Genomic DNA, 15,922 nt, shown 5'->3' with positions numbered 1-15,922 from the left:
TCCCAGCACACAGCACATGGGCATGTTTTGATGAAAAAAATTAATGAATGAAAGAATATACAATTTGGAAGCTAACACATCTATCTAGATAACTGACTGAATTTTCTACCTCTCTATCTTTGGGTTTTATGTTTTTTAAAACTTAGTTATACTTGGAAGCTAGAAACAAATTAGCATTCAGCATTAGTACGTGCCTTGCTCTATCCATGAATTTGTCCTCTGTACAGGAAATGATACATGGTACTTCTCTCCCTCGTTCTAACTCAGGGGGCCTGTAACATGAGCTGGAAATATGAGGCAATTAACCATGTAATTCAGACAAAATCGCCTGGAAATGTACTTCGTGAGTAGGTACACAGGGCAGTAATGGAAGACTTGAAAAATTCATTCATGATAGATATGGAATCATTTATTAGCGGAAGCGTGGGATGTGCCGGCAACATTTCTAATCTGTTAAAGTCAGCATCTTGCAGGGAAGCAGGCTTGATGACACAATCCCCCATGTTGCCACCACGAGAGACAGCATCTGGGACTGAGACGAGGGGACGCTGGTTTCTGCAGGGATGGTTGTGCTTTGTATTTTCTCTGCTTGTTAGGGTTCTGGGGTGGCAAATGACAGAGATTGAAATGCAAAATCAGGCCAAATTAGGGAAAAATAAAGGATTGATGGAAAGCTAAGGCATAGCTAATGAAAAGCTGGAAATGAGGCTTTTGGAAAAAAATAAAACCAAGGAATCTCTCTGGGTAGAGGAACTAACACTTGGGTTATTTTCACATGGAGTCCCAGTGGTACTGCCATCCCCAGCACCCCTACCTCTCCATTTTAGTGGGGCCAATGTCAGGATAAATCTGCTGCAGATGTTTTCTCCCTATGTCACTCACCCTCTGCCAGGTGCCTTAAAGTGAATTACCATTATATACAGACTTGTGTGGCACTTTGGTGAGTCTTTTCAGTACTCATTCATTCATTTAACAAATATTTCTTAAAATTGATATGAACCTTGTTAACAGGTATTATGGAAGACTCAAAAGTACATTCATTATAGATTCTACTCCTAAGGGAGATACAGGGAGTTACGTGTTCAAGTACTTGTAAGATGAGATGAAACACTGCATATCCATCAGGATCTTTTCATTACATAGAACAGAAACCAGTCTCAAACCATCTTCAGAAGGAGAGGAGAAATTGATTCAGATAAAGGAAAGTCCAGGGGTGCAGTGCTAGCTGACACATGCTGGAGGCAGGTGCCAGATGGTGGGGTCAGGACTCTGTCCTCTGCTTGATCTGGGCTGGCTTTGTTCTCAGGGAAGGTCTTTGCAGCAGATCCCATGGGTCCCTGTACACAGTGCTTCCACACTTAGCATTCCCATGTGCACACACATGGCACCCATGTGTAGCTCCTGTGCTTCTCAGCCTGGGGGCTTTCTCTGACAAGGGAGCAGGTTCAGGCTGTGGCAGGCAAGCAAAAGTGCCAGGGAACCAACTGTCCTGGGAGCAGTCCTCAGCCAAAGAAGGGCAGAATTAGTAGATTCAAACATTATTTTGATTTGATTTGATTATTTTGAGATGGGACAACTCTGAGCCATGGTCTATACTTTTCTCTAGATGTCTCTAACAGGATGAAGCCCCACTTCCCTCAGTAGTATCTAGCTCACTAATGCACTTTGCTTGGGCTTATTCCCCTTTTCCTGTCTCACTTCCTTACTCTCCTGCGCATGCCATTTAGGAACATCTGCAAAATAAACCTTTTGCACATAAACCTTTGCCTGAGTCTTCTTCCTGGAGTGCCCAGCCTATGACACTCTTAGCTATAGAGTGACAAAATGCCGCAAACAGCCATAGGTTTGCACACTGCCAGTTTCTGATTAAATACAGAGACAATTTTCTTGCAAACACTTCCATTTAAAATCCTGAGTCAGATTCTCATTGTTTAGAGCTGGCCGCACTTCCATCCCTAGGTTGAAATATACCCCTTTACTGAGTCTTGCCACCTGCTCACCAGGAGTCAAGAAAGCTGGAGCTACTTCTATTCAATTGCCATGGTCTGGGGGAGGAGGAAGGATCGATTCCTTATGAATAATCAGGATGCCTTCACCAGGTCTTTGCTGCAAAAATCATTAGCAGGTCAAATCACCAGGTGTTCACTGTATGTGGGCCCCCAAAAAGGGATAATCACAGTTCAGAGGAACGTGATAGGGGTTCAGCATGGTGGAGAAGAGTCACAGGAGTTGGATGCTGAAATTCCACTTTCTGAGTTTCCCAGACTGGCCCGCCCTTTTAAATCAGCAAGAAGCTCGATCATTTTCTTCCTCATGATAACCCATTGTTTTGTGTTTTGAAATATTGTGTCATTCAAATGAAACAGCATGTAGTTAGAAGTAATTAATTCTTTCTCACACTTTAAAAATTAATAAGTGGCATTGTTGAGTTCATGTTCATAATAATAGAGAAATATGCCTTTTCCAAAGGTTCTCAGAAATACAAAAAAGAGCTTCCAGTCTCTTCTGTTCTTTTTTTTTTTTTTTTTTTTTTTTTTTTTTTTTTTTGCTTTTAAGATTTTTATTTTTAAGTAACCTCCTCACCCAACATGGGGCTCAAACTTAGAACCCTGAGATCAAGAGTCGTGTGCTCCACCTATTGACAGCCAGGTGCCCCTATTCTTTTTAATCTGTAGGAGCTGGGGGACCCCCTCATTTGGTGGTTGAGGTCCTCCTGCATATATGAAATTTCAAAAGGAGACTGGCTAGCAAATTGGACCATGTCATTTATATTAATAGACTTCATGGCTTGGTAAATTATCCTGCAGGTCACATTTTGTAAGCAAACTCCCAGCTTCATCATCATAGCATTTATATACTAGAAGGGATTCCTCAGAGATTATGTATTTCAACTCCTAGCTAAAAACATCTGACATGAAGCAATGGATCCAGGTCCTCATATCCATCCACAAGCCTAGAATTTTGAGCACCTATCATGTGCAAACCTATACTCCAGGATCTCAAGGAAACAAAGTGAGTAAAATGGAGAAGATCTCTGTGAAGTGGAGAAACAGACAAAACACAATAATAAAAAAAAAATCATGGGGTTTCTGGTCCACCATGTAAAGAACAAAAGCTGTCATTTTTACCCTTACTAGAAGAAAAAGGTTAAACAAAATGAAAGTAAGCAAATCTAAGACACCTGGGAGAACTGAGAGCACAGGGAAAAACCACTGCCCCCAAGACCAGAGTGACAGGCAGATGGACAGAGTATCATAGTTTACCAAGAGCAGAAAAGGCCCAGGACTACAGCCAATGGGTAGGAGGACATTTACTTCTAGTTGATGAATTGCTGGGGGCTCCGTGTGGACCAGCTAGAGAATTAGAAATTCCAAAGTGGTCCCATTCTCTTGTGAGTTTTACCTCCAGGGGCCCCACCAGGGTCTCACAGTGAAGGTAGGGGAAAAAAATACCCTCACACTTCTGGCATGGCAAAGAGGGAAAGGAAATCATGTTGAAAAGCTTACAGTGCTAAGCACTATGGAGGTGATAGAGTGACTGTAGAAGAGCCATGAACGAGGATCCTGGTGGAGGGGACAGCAGGCATAGAGTCCCTGGGTGAGGAAGAACTCAGTTTGTCCTGGGGACCGAGAGAGTCCCTATGGCTAAGTGCAGATGAGGGAAGGAGGATGGGATAGAAGTGACCGTAGAGGAAGCAGGGTTGGAGGGCTCAAGGCCATGGAAGTAGTCTGGTCCCTGTGCCTTCTCTAAAAACTGTATTCTTTATACACAAGCTTGAATGCAGATGAGCTGGGACATGAGGCCAGGCTGCTCTGCTCCAAGCTCTTGCCTGCTTCCTACAGCCCTGACACATAGATGACTAATTCTGGAATGTACGGTCTGGAAAAAAATAGATTCAGAAGCAGGCAAGCTTCTCAGAAGCCTCAAACCACGGAGCCTCCTACAGGTGTAGAGAAGGAGTGAAACAACCATGTACAGCTGTGCAGTCTGAGTACAGACTAACTACAGTCAAATTCTGGCTCTGCCACTGACGGGAGTTGTGGTCTGGAACAAGTCACTTTACTTTTCTGAGTTCCTATTTCCTCTTCTAGGAAGAGGAGATGGTATAAGCACCTCTAGATAGACCTGTTGAGACAATTAAATTAAATGGGATGAAGACTGATTTTCCCTGGAACTGCTCATTCTCAGGTTTTCTGGCTCCACAAAGTGGTGCTATACCTCCCATCCAATGTAGTGGCTCAAGACAAAATGCTTAGTCATCCCTGATTTTTTTCTTTTCCCCACATCCCAAATCTATCAATAAGGTCAGATGATTCTGTTTCTGCAATACATCCCGAGCGTGTGCACTGTGGTACTTCTCCACTGCCCAGATCCTAGACTTAAGACACTACTGTATCTCCCCTGGTCTACTGCAATGGTGTCCTACCTGGTCCCCCGTCTTCCTCTTGCTTCCTACAATCTGCTCCTCACAAAGCAGCCATTTGTAATTGCTCAGCGTAATTATGTGCAGCTCCTTAGCTTATATCCATCCAATGGTTTTGCAGAGCATTCAGAATGAAATCCACAGTCCACCTCTCTATTCTTGCCCCAGCCTGCCTCTCCAGTCCCAACGCCTCTCTGCCATGCCCAGTGAGATAGAGATGGATCTTGCATTCCATTCTTAACGTTCCATGAGAACCCTGCCATGTCTATACATGATAGAGTAGACTTTGTGATCCCTGAACTTGGACATGAGGCTTGGACATGAGATTTGCTTTGGCCAGTAAATGTTAGTGGTTATGGTGTGGGAAGAGCCCTGCAATTAGTGTGTGCCGTTTGGCACAGCCTCTCGTGCTTCTGTGATCTGCCAGGAGAAGAATGTGCCCCAGGTAGCTATTGTCTGAAGGAAGATGTACAGCAGATTTGAGCCTACCCTGTAGTCTGGAGCAAAGCCTAGATAAGTAGTGCCTGAAGCAGAACCATCCCAAAAGACCCCAGAGCAACAGAAAGAAATGATATGCTTGCAGTTATAAGTCATTGAGTTTTGCGGTAGCATTGTAGCATTATTGCAATGAGAGCTGACGAGTAGACTCACATCCTAGGTTTTCTTTTTGATTCCCGCAACTTCCTTGCTGTTCTCTCTATTTGAAGCTATTCTCTTTATCTAGAACCAAATTTCTCAATCTGACACTATGGACATTTGGGGCTGGATATTGGTTGTGGGGACTGTGATTTGCACTGTAGGAGGTTAAGCATCATCCTTGGCCTCTACCCACTAGAGACCAGTAACCCTTCCCTGCCCCCAGTTGTGGCAACCAAAAATGTCTCCAGACATGGCAATATGTGCCCTGGGGAGCAGAATCATACCTGATCTGGAACGTGCATTCCCTAGATCTTCCTGGACACAGCTCCTTTTTATCATTTATGTCCCACCTCTGAGATCCATTATCTTGCTTATTTATTTCTTTACTTGTTTTTCTGCCTCTCCTTGTCACTACCACAAAGGAACCTGGCACATGAGACAGGCACCCTATAAACCGATTCTAACAAATGAAGGTTGGAAGGCATCCTGTCAACTGTGTTGACTGTAAAGCATTATGCGAATTAATTATAAAAGTAATAAAAGAAAAGTCATCGGAAACAGATCCACACAGAATCTAGCAGCTGGGAAGTTTCTGATGCTATAATTTCCCCTTCTGCAGCTGCTGTCCTCTGAATGTTGGACAGAACCACCATCAGAATGACTGTTCTGGAGCCTGAGCTGGGTTTGATTGACTAAGAAAGAAAGAACCCTCATTGGTCTTCGGATATCTTTAGAATGGATTTAAACAGCAAAACAGTTCAGTGGACGTGATTTAATTTGTTTCCCCCAAACAGCTGTGCCCCCCACTGATATCTCTGGCTCTGTTTGCATGTGAAACCTTCAAATAGCCACAAGTTAATAGATGGGAGAAGACGTGTCAGAGTAGATGAATAGGGGTGCCAACCTGTTTCTTAATAACTAATTACGCATGGAATTTATCATCACTCTCCACACATCCTCTTCCTTAATAACAGTTTCTTAATGCCAGTTTTCCCACTGGCGTCAGCCCATCGCAGTGACGTTTCTCTTTCTTTCTTTCTTTCTCTATCCACCCCCGCCCCCCAAATGAAGACATCACCTAAATACAGAATCAGCAACATCAAGAGTGTGCTCAGGCTTTTGGTGGTTCAAAGGATGGGAAGGGAAAAAAAGGGGGGTGGTGCTGGCTCTCACAGCCCAAATCACACTTTGATCTGCAAGTTGATGAGATAAGAAATGGCCTATGCTGTTCGGGGCCATGGCAGTGAATGGGATTTGGGGCAGCAGAGAGTGAGTAGAGACAAAGACAGATAAGGTCTTCCTGGAGACCAGCCAGGACAGCCCAGTTTGGATTCCATCTGAGAGAACCTAAGACCCCATGGTAGATTCTCAGAGCCATAAAACTCCTTTACAACTTTCCCCAAAAGCCCAATTTTAATTCCCTGAGTTCCAGTTTAAACCTGTTTCACCTCGATTTTGCTTTTCTGGAAGCTGTGGAAAGTTGCTTCCAACTGATGATACAACTCTCATTGACTCCAGGAAGAGATGCTCCAGCAGGTTTTACCCTGACCCCCTCCCCAGTGGGGGATTTTACAGTTTCCGCTGAGCCCCTGCTCTTTAGGTACCACCCTGTCTGTCACTCTGCCCACCCAGTAGCCATAGTTTGGCTGAGTTATCCTTCCCAGGGACATCTGGCACCGGCTCAGCCAACCCGAAACTATCCCCACAGAACGGAGCCCTACAGAAGGCAGCTGGGTCACATCCCAGCAATGTGCTGAAGAAGGAACGATGAGCAGGGTAGATCCAGCTGGCAGATATTTTATTTGGCCAGCAGTTTTTTTTTTAAATTGGAAACGTCACAAAAACCCCCAGATTTTCAGTTTTTCTTAGAAAACTGGGCGATCTGGCTACACTGGGCCTGTGCTCCTATCTCATAGGACGTTTAGTAAGCGCTTCCTTCAGATGAGGCATCTGCTGTCCCACTGCCCACAGTCTCTGCTGCATCATTTTGTTATTGGCCTCCTCATTTATCCTCCCTCCTCGTGCTAGGAAGTGTTTTGGTGGGAGATACCTGCTCTAGAACCAAAGATCTCCAATAGCAGGTGGAGCAGCCTCGTATCTGCTCTGCTGCAATGTCCACAAAAGATCTCGTATTTGTTAAGGGGTGAATCGTGCCTTCCCTGCCCCACCACATTCATATGTTGAAGCCCTGACTCCCAGGACCTCAGGAACAGACTGTATTTAGAGATAGGGTCTTTAAGAGGTAATTAAGGTTGTATCAAGTAATTACAGTAGGCCCTAACCCAATAGGACTGTGTCCTTATAAGAGTAGGAGATAGCAAGGATGCCCGTGTGCAGAGAAAAGGCCATGAGGACACAGTAAGGTGGCCATCCTCCTGCTAAGTAGGGAGACTTCAGAAGAAATCAGCCTTACCGATATCTTAACTTCAGACATCTAGTCTCCAGACCTGTGAGACAGTTAATTTCTGCTGTTCAAGCCACGCGTCTGCCTGCCTCAGTTTTGGTAGCCTGAGCAGACGGATGCTGGCTCCCATCAGCGAAATCCCCCACCCCTGCCAAAAGTAACTTGTCCAGGTACTTGCGAGTCAAAAGTCTCAACTAATGAACTGTGTGTTTCCCCTACAGCATGATTAGGTCGCCTTCATTTTGCCCAGGCCCCTTTCTTGAACTTTTAATTTTATTTTACTACAAGCTCCACATTTGAAGCCTCATAAACTAAGGTGAATGAGTTAAAGTCTTGGGGGAAAAGAAGAAAGAGAAAGAAAGAAGGAAAGAAGGAAAGGAAAGGAAAGGAAAGGAAAGGAAAGAAAGAAAAAGAAAGAAAGAAAGAAAGAAAGAAAGAAAGAAAGAAAGAAAGAAAGAAAGAAAGAAAGAAAGAAAAAGAAAGAAAGAAAGAGAAAGAAAGAAAAGGCAAGTCAGAAATGGAGGCAAATATTCATTCTCTCCTCAGGGCTGGGCTGACACATCTGAATACTGTGGCTAGACAAATACTAATATCCACATCCTCGGAAAATATGAAGAATCTGTTTGAAAAAGCTCAAGGTGGCATCTAGATCATGCCTTCCCAACAGGGACCGGATGACAGCCAAGAAGGAGAAAATGGAATCTCCGATGGAAAAACATCTTCCGCTTTCTATGTATAAATCACAGATATACATATAGCACACAGACAAACCTACACCAGTCGTTTTAAAATTTCATAGGAGCTCACCAGAAAAAAAAAAAAAAAAGCCTCCAAAACCTATTTGGAGAGGATCATAACAAAAAGTGGCTGAGAAACACCAATGTATATGTTTGGCATAGTGTTAATACTCCTTTCCTGGAGGGCATTATGCTCTGGAGACTTTGTTTTTGGGTCCTTTGCATAGTGATGCTAATGTGGACAATTCTAGGGATTCCCAAGTAGAAAGAGGATCTTTCTACTCTCTGTGTAAATCAAAACACAGACAAAACCATTTAGTCTTGCTGACTGAAAGGTAAGGCTAAAAAGGGTAAGGCTAAAAAAGAACTGGTGAGGTTATGGCAGACACAGGTGGATGCCTGCCTCACAGTATCCTGTCCACATTTGTTCTGGCAAAGTGGCCTCCCAAGATGGAGGCTGAAAACTGGATACTTGTTTTCTCAGCCTCCTTTGCAAGTGAGCTCAAGCATGTGACCCAGGCCCTAGGGATGGGGGCTTCTGGAAAGAAGCTCCTAACCAATAAAAAGAGTCTCAAGAAAGGAATAGCCCTGTCTCTCCTTCAGCTGATTGCTGTCATGTTCCATGCTTTGCCTGGCACTGCAGCAGCTGTCTTGTGGCCATGAGGCTGTGAGGCTCAGGAATCAATAAGCTAAGGACAGTGAAGTGAAAGAAGCAAGAGCCAGAGTCATTAATGAAATGAATTAGGAAGGTGAAAATGACAAGAGAAAAGAATTATGAGTAAAATCAACATTTCATAGCTAAAATTTACAAACTAAATTTGGAGGAGAAGTGATCAAGTACAATAGACCAAGGAGGTATAGTAGAAGAAAAAATCTCCGGGTCTTAGTCTTGATTCTAGGACTAGGCAGATGGGTGACTTTGGGCAAATTGTTTAGCTTCTCTAAACTTTGGAGGGGAATGCTCATCCATCTTTCTTTTTCTTTTTTTTTTTAAGATTTTATTTATTTATTCATGAGAGACACAGAGAGAGACAGAAATACAGGTAGAGAGAGAAGCAGGCTCCATGCAGGGAGCCTGAGTGGGACTCGATCCTTGGACTCCAGGATCACACCCTGGGCCGACGACAGACGCCCAACCGCTGAGCCACCCAGGCGTCCCTCATCCGTCTTTCTTTAGAGGGTTTGCTGGTTTGCACTGTCGGTTTGGCTAAGCTGGAATGACATTTCCTAGAATCCTCTTCCTTGTGTGTGTTTGGGTTGCTGTTCTAGGCTAATTAATTAATCAATTAGTTAATTTTTTAAAAGCATGAATTTGGAAGGGAAAAGTGAAGCAGCAGCCATTACTCTTGGGTCATTGTGCTTGATGCATTAAGACGTAGATGAAGAGGTATCAGTTCCAGCTTGGCTTCACTTTCTCCTGCCCGGCTTCCATCTCTTCTTGGAAGAGAGAGAGAGAGCAAACATGAGCAGGGGAGGGGTGGAGGCAGAAGGAGAAGCATGCTTCCCACTGAGCAGGGAACCCGAGGCAGTGCTCAGTCCCAGGACCCCTGGGTTATGACCTGAGCGGAAAGCAGATGCTTAACCAACTGAGTCACGAGGTGCCTCCCACCCCTTCTTCCTGACTGCCAGTCCTACGTAACTGGCCCCAGGCCTTCTGCCAGAGTCTGTGATAACAGCCTTCTGTAGACTTCACACCTGGTTCCCCTTTGCTGCACCCATGGTGGCAGTGGGACATGCATTACCTCCTGTATTCCCTAGCAGACTCCTTATTTTCCACCTGTAGCAGCTCTGCAGGGGGACCAGTTAGAGAACTGGCTCCTGTTGACTTTATTCTGATCCTCCAACTCTTCCTTTTGGACCCCAGTTTTCAATTTCTCCCATGAACATGTGAGGTCTTCTTCAAATAAATCCTTTATTCTGAAATATTCACAGATTCCAAAATATTCATGGTGGTTCCTCTTTCTGGATTAAACCCCAAGTGATAACAAGAATCAAATGAAACATTGAATCCAAAGCAATTAACACAGAACCAGGCACATGGCAAGAACTTAGTAAGTTATTATTATAATTATTTTCAACAATGTCACTCCTATTAGTGCCAAAGGACCTGGAGGTCCTGCTTTCTAAATGCCTCATCACGTGGAGGACTAAAGAATGATCCTGCCAGATTAAATGACTTGCCCAGGGTCCTACAGTTCAGCTGTGACCCAGCCAACACCAGAACTCAAGGCTTCTGATTCCTAGTCCTACCACTTTTCACAGATTCAGGCCTGCTGCCCAAATGAGCCTACTGTGCTGGTTATCACACAAAATGATGCCATGGGCTACATATAACAGAATATATGGCCTAAACATAATGGAGGAGTTATTGGCTCATGTCACCAAAAAGTTGAGATAGAGAGTAGACCTCAGACATATTATCATGATGACAACAGGGCTATACTCCAATTTTGCTCTCATCTCTCTCTGCTAGGTTCCTACTGTGACTCCCTGCTTGGAAGTAGCAATAGCTATAGCAATGCCAGGCCTCATACTCCCAAACTACGGTTGTGTTGAGGAAAAGTCTTAGTAAGCCGAAGTATTGGGATTCAATATGATTGGAGGTCATACATCCACCTTCACCAGATCTCTGTGGGGGGTGAGGGGGGCAGGGTTAGCATGCAGTGATCGGCTCATTCTAGGTCATATGCTACAAACCTAGGACTGGCAGAATCAGAGGTGGGTGGGGAGAGTCCATTTCCCCCAAAACCACATGAACCTTTAATAACAGCCAGCGGTGGGAGTAAGAAAACAGGAAATGGCTGCTGGGGGAAACAACACGTACAGATTATTACATTTCTTGCCTTTGTATCTTTTCCCAGTGATCCTTACTGGATATCTGGATGAAGCCAGATGAGCACCATTTCCAAAAGAAATGCACAGTCATAAGTGATGTCTTTAAAAGTAGTGGTCACATGATTAAGTATTTATGGTCTCTTAGCTGAATGTTAAGTACACGTCAACCTGATGCTCACGAGTTATATGGATGGTGGGGGCATTAGGGCTGCATCTGACTCCTAATTAGTCGGTTTAAGAGACAGAGTGCTCTCATCTTCTTGGTGACATCCTACAGAGTGGAAATGTGGAATGAGAAATCTGCCAGGATGTAATAATGCTGTCCTTCTTTTTTTTTTTTTTTTTAAGATTTTATTTATTTATTCATGAGAAACAGATCGAGAGAGAGAAAGAGAGAGAGAGAGGCAGAGTCACAGGCAAAGGGAGAAGCAGGCTCCATGCAGGGAGCCTGATGGGAGACTTGATCCCCAGACTCCAGGATCACGCCCTGGGCCGAAGGCAGGCGCCAAACCGCTGAGCCACCCAGGGATCCCCTAATGCTGTCCTTCTTGAGAGTACAGACCAAAGAGAGAAGGAAGGAATTTGTTCTCAACCTTAAAAAGGGATTCTCTGTTTTTTATTTTTACGGCTTAATATGACCTATAAATAATGTACAAGAAGGTGCATAAATCTTAGGTTTCCAGTGTAATGTTTTGATAATTATATACCCCTGGATAACCACTATCCAAAATAAGATATGGGACATTTTCGTCACACTAGAATGTTTCCTCAATTCCCCTTGCAAGTCAGTCCCTGACCTCCACTCCAAACCACTATCTTATGTCTATCACCGTGCATTAGGCTTTTGTCTCTTCTTGGAGTCTACACAAATGGAACGAGATTGTAGGTGTCTGGCCCTTTTACTTATAACCCTTTCTGACCCATTCATATTGTTGTGTGTAGCAGTAGTGTGTTCCTCTATGTGGCTCAGAAGTATACCATCTTATGATCACTTGATAATTTTGTTCATCCATTCTCCTACAGACATATCTTTACATGGTTTCCAATTTGGGGCTATAAATAATGCAACAAACATTCTCATATAATTTGCTTTGTGCAATATTTTCATTGCTCTTGAGCAAATACCTAAGAGTGGACTTGCTGGGTCATTAGGGTGGATGTGTGTCGCATTTATCAGAAACTTGTAAAAGTTCTCTAAAAGTGGTTGTGCCATTTTATACTCCATATGAGCAGCATATGAGTCCTGATTTCTGACAGAGGCTTGGTGATATCTTTGTTTCAAAAGGTCCATTTCTTCCCGGATAAGAAGGGGAATGATGCACATGGGAACCCAGCAATGGCAGCTTTGGGGTGACAGAAGTGTGCAGCCCTGGGTCTCTTGCCACCCCCGCCCTCTCCCCATCCATTCTTGCCCACCTCTGCTGTGCTCTGTAATCACAGGAGGCTCCCTGCCTCAACTTGGTTCCTGGTTGGGTGAGGCCACTAGAAGGTACTGGGTTGGATGTGACCACTGGGAAGTCCTGGCTTGGTTGTGGCCACTGGGAGGTGCTGGGTTAGGTGCGGTTACTGAGAGGTGCTGGGTTGGGTATGACCACTGGGAGGAAGCTGTTGTGAGTTTGGAAGGTGGGAGGAAGGGATAAGAAAGAATCTTTTTCCTTCTCATTCTCTGTGTCTCTTGCAGTGACCGTATGTCTTTCTTGGCATCAGCCTCCACCGCACAGACCTGCCCAGCTCCAGCCTCTGCCGGGTGGCTCCAGCCCCTGGACCCAGGTAACACCACCTGCTCCCTTGCCCTCTCCAGCCTGGTAGTAGTAGCGTCTTCCTGCCCGTGCAGATCTCTGGGTGGTCTCTCAGTTCTCTGTCCCTTGCTTCTCAGTCGCTTCCTTCATCTGAGTAAACAGTCTCTTGTATTACATTCCTTTTGTTCAAATACTTAGAGCAGGCTCTGTTTTCCTAGTTGGACCTTGACAGATACACACAGCATCAAGGATTAACAGAGACCATTTTGAGGCCAAATCACATCTGAGGCCTGCCAGGCAGATTTATTGTCAAATCCTAGAGCTGCAAAAATAGGACAACCTTCTTCAGAAACACCATCTGGTCCCGCAATATTCCCCTAATGTCTGGTCTAAGTTCCTGCTGTGACAAAGTTTGCATCTGATAACCAGACAGAACCAAGTCACTTGGCCCCACAAGTGAATGTGAGCGTTGGTGTTCGAGAATTCATGGGCCATGTCTTAGAACGGAGTTACCAACAAACCATAGCTATGTTGGTGGGAGAAGAAAGGGAGAGGCTGAGAGGAGAAGAGGCATTTCTAAGCAGCCACTATAATTGGATGGTTTGACCCAAATTCTAGGTTGTCAGGCCACATACTTGGCTTTCAAGGGAGGCCGTCATTTCTGCCGCTCCTCTGTTTCTTTCTGCAGGACTTCAAACAATGCCTGAGAAGTAGGAGATACTCAGTAAATATTTGCAGAATTGCATTTGCTCATTCATTCATTTGTTGAATACTAAGTACTTGAATGACTTAGGAGTCTTGATTGCAAATGACATAAAGCCAAATCAAATTGATTCAAGCAGAAAAGGCATCACCATAGCCTACTTTTTCGAGTGAAAAGTCTGAGGATATTTTAGCTTCAGGTATGGCCAGATCCAGGTGCTCGAATGATGCATCATTTTGTTGCAGATAAACTCTTTCAAGGGAAGTTAGTGAAAAGGCTTCCCACAGCTCTCAAATGACATCCTATCAGAAGAATAATCATAGGGAAAGGAGAGAACTTGTCTTTTAAAATACTTTTTGTGAAAATCTAGGGCTCATCACTCACCACCTCTGATCGTTCTGGCCTGGGTCTCCTGCCTCTCCTTAGCCAGAGAAGGAGCCAGGGCACTTTGATTCATACTCTCCCCAAGACTGTCTGCAATTGGGGAGGGGTGGTTCCCCAAAGGAAAAATGAGCTGCTATCAGAAGAAGGACAAATGGATGCTAGACAAGCAGAAACAACAAATGGCCACTATGGGGATGTCTGTGTGATGGGTCTGTGAACCAGGGATAACAGTAGGGAACATACCACAGTCTCTCTGTCTTCAAGCTGCTTACACTCTAGCAGGAAGCCTGGTGGGGAGCAAGCACTGAGAATCAAAGACATAAATCTTATCACAGTGGAAGTACAGGTTGCAACCGGAGCAATCTCCCCAAATGTATTTCATGGGTTACCATTCCAGTATCTGGATATCCTCCGATTTGACCAGCCTGGAAGCCAGAAAACTAGTTCTGTGTCAACACTGGACACTAAGAGTTCCAGTGATGTCTTCCAGAAAGCTTTGCTGGAGCTATAGTCTATAACAGACCATGCAGCTTACATGGAATGCCAAGAGTCTCTGGGAGAATGGACTGTAAACAATTTGGTCCCACTGCAGTGGCGGGGGGGGGGGGGTGTGAGGGGGCACAGAATGGAATCTGCTGGGCTGAAATGCACTCTGGGAAATCCTCCAACTTTCAACCAGGTTGGAAGACAAAAAAAAAATTCGATTTTTTCCACTTAAACTTTTTTTTTTAATTTTTGGATAATTAGTTTCACATGAAATCGTAGGCAGTGATACAGAGAGATCCCATGTACACAGCTCCCCGGTCTCTCCCAACGGTAACATTTTACAAAACTAGCAGAGCACCACAACCAGGTTTTCGACATGGATACCGTCCACATACTTTATTCTGATTGCCCCAGTTTTACCAGGATTCGTTTGAATGTGCATCTGTGTATTGAGTTCTGCGCAATTTTATCACATGTGTAGGTTAGCACATCCACCACCACAGTGGAGATACAGAACAATTCCACTCCCACAGGATTCATCCAGTGGCTTAATTATAATCCCACCCACCTCCCTCCCGAGGAACTCATTTTCCTTTTTCCCTAACCCCTGGCAACCACTCATTTGTTCTCCATTTCTGTAATTTTGTTATTTCAAGAATGTTATGCCCCTTTTGCAGTTGGCTTTTTTTTCACTCAGTGTAATTCTCTGGGGATTCATCTAGTTGTTACCTGTATGGGTGGGTTGTTTCCTCTTATGAGTGAGTAGTAGCAAGGGTATGGCTGCACCACCCAGGGAAGGAAGTCAGGCTTCTTTCCAACAAAGCTGCTACGAGCATTTGTGTATAGGTTGTGTGAACGTAAGTCTTCCCTTCTCCAGAATAGATGCCCTGAGGCTGTGGCTCACTTTGTACTATAGCTCATCCATATCCGTACCTTCATTGGTACAACCCCTTCCCTGTGGAGACCTCATGGATGCTGACCATCTCAGGTGTTCGGAAAGTATTTTTAACCATTCAGAGCAAGGTGACATGGATCACTCATTATATATTTCACAACATTCTCACTGAAGGGTATTGCCTTGTGTTTTCAAGTCTTCTCTTTTTTTCCCTGTAGTCCCACATCACCCTTCTGCTTCCTTTATCTGACTTAAGCATTATCTTCCTTCGGAGCAGGTCTTGCCTCCCTGTCTGAGTGCTGGTCCCTGCCAAGTCTCACCGTATCTTCTCTGCCTTCTGCAGTGCCGTGCACTGGGTTCCAGGATGGCAATTTCCTGATGCCTTTCTGCATGCACTCAACACATGCTTAATTAGCAGCTACTCTGTGCCAAGAGCTTGTGCCAAGAGCGAGGGAGACAGTGGTAATCCAAAGAGATACAAAGGCACAGTCCTGCCTTCCTGGAGCATATAGTCAATGAAGAAAAAGATCAGAGAGCAAAAAAAAAAAAAAAACAAATGAAGCGATTATATAAATAAGAGAGATGCATATTATAGTGAAGGCTGTGATGGCAATCACATGGGGGTGTGTTACTCGGTGACATGAGGGAGGTGCGTGGTGCCACGTTAGGGGGTCGGG

The 15,922-nt window shown here is 44.5% G+C and overlaps 1 long non-coding RNA gene across 1 annotated transcript in view; it reads right to left on the bottom strand.

The window, feature by feature from the left end:
- Positions 1 to 410: 410 nt before the first annotated feature.
- The window catches only part of LOC118351690 (uncharacterized), a 58,130-nt gene continuing 42,618 nt past the window's right edge, over positions 411 to 15,922 (bottom strand). Inside the window, exon 3 of the long non-coding RNA XR_004807551.2 lies at positions 411 to 600. This is a non-coding gene — a long non-coding RNA (uncharacterized LOC118351690). The remainder of the gene's footprint in view (positions 601 to 15,922) is intronic.

This window comes from Canis lupus, chromosome 20, assembly GCF_003254725.2.
Source record: "Canis lupus dingo isolate Sandy chromosome 20, ASM325472v2, whole genome shotgun sequence".
Lineage (NCBI taxonomy): Eukaryota > Metazoa > Chordata > Mammalia > Carnivora > Canidae > Canis > Canis lupus.
The sequence above is the reverse complement of the archived record's forward strand: the minus strand, read 5'-3'. Positions and strand labels throughout refer to the sequence as shown.